This window comes from Myotis davidii, unplaced genomic scaffold, assembly GCF_000327345.1.
Source record: "Myotis davidii unplaced genomic scaffold, ASM32734v1 scaffold1578, whole genome shotgun sequence".
NCBI classification, from domain to species: Eukaryota; Metazoa; Chordata; class Mammalia; order Chiroptera; family Vespertilionidae; genus Myotis; species Myotis davidii.
In genome coordinates this window covers 182,141-183,449 of record NW_006289407.1, presented here as the reverse complement: position 1 = coordinate 183,449, position 1,309 = coordinate 182,141, and the positions used below count along the sequence as shown (strand labels likewise).

Sequence of the window (1,309 nt, the reverse complement as noted above, 5' to 3'; positions counted from 1 at the left end):
CCGAGTCCTTGCATTTACTGTCAGGTTTGTTCTTGTAGAGCAGTATGGCAATAACGATGCAGATGATGAAGACCACCGCCAGAACGGCCCCTCCTCGCCGTCCACGATGGGCTGGGGGTCCGGGTTGTCCAACTGGAAGGGGTCTGAGAAGGGACTGGCAGAAAATGTGGGCTTGCTCTTCTGCAGCATGGCAAGCACAAAGAGAACTTAGCGGTGGCCGGGCTCCAGGCCTCTGTTGTCAAAGCCTCCGTACTGCTTCTGGTCCCCGGGCTGGAAGGTTGGGGGCAGCACGGAGAAGCGAGCCACGATGTAGGGCCGATGCGCCTCGAGCTGGTGTGAGTGCCGCAGGCTGCGCCTCTGCAGCCGGGAGATGACCTGGATGAGCTCCTCCAGGTCCATATCCTCCGGGCTGCCCAGTGGGGTCAGCAACTGGCCACCGTGAGACTTGCACAGCGGCACCATCACAATGAAGTAGTTCTGGACAGGCACGGGGCTCTGGCCATCGGGAAGATACACCATGATGAAGCCGTCGGTACTGGTCTTGGGGGCCACGCTGGGCTTGCCGCTGAGCAGGTTGAAGGCAGTCCAGGCGTGACTGTCTGCTGGAGACCGCCCAGGCTGCTGCCGCGGTTGGTCAGCACGAAGTTGTAGAAGGTGTTGGGCTTGAGGTGCGTGATGAGCTTTTTGGTGGTGCGGCCATCCACGTCCAGTGTGAGCCCATTGTACTGGATCTGTGGGCCGGGGCTGGCTCAGTGGGGTCTGGGCTGACTTCCGACCCTGACGAAACCTAGATCCCAGCTGAGCCCTCCCCCGAGGCTGAGCCCCCACTCTCACTGGAGCCCCAATCCTTACTGAGCCCTAATCCCAGATTAGACTTCAATCCCAGCTGAGTCCCCACTTTGAGACCTAATCCCAGAGTGAACCCCAACCCCAGACGGAGCCTCCATCCCCAGTGAAGCCCAATCCCACTCAGCCCCGAGTCCAGCTGAACCCCAACACCACCCCAACAAGCCCCAACTCCAGACCTATGAGGTGCGTGATGAGCTTTTTGGTGGTGCGGCCATCCACTTCCAGTGTGAGCCCATTGTACTGGATCTTGTAGGGTGTGGGAGAGTTGTAGTTGTCAGGGAACTCCCAGCTGAGCAGGACCGACGTCTTCATGATCATCTTCACCTTGAAGTTCTTGGGCGAGACTTGGTCCTGCCGGAATGTCCGGTAGCGGACAGGGGGGCTGTATGGGCCGGCCCCGGCGCCTGTGGGCCCGCACTTGGAGGTCATAGGCCGTGTCGGGCTTGAGGCTGCAGCGTGA

General features: G+C 60.4%; 1 pseudogene; it reads right to left on the bottom strand.

The window, feature by feature from the left end:
* Positions 1-1,309, bottom strand: part of LOC102767672 — a 6,079-nt pseudogene that overhangs the window by 679 nt on the left and 4,091 nt on the right.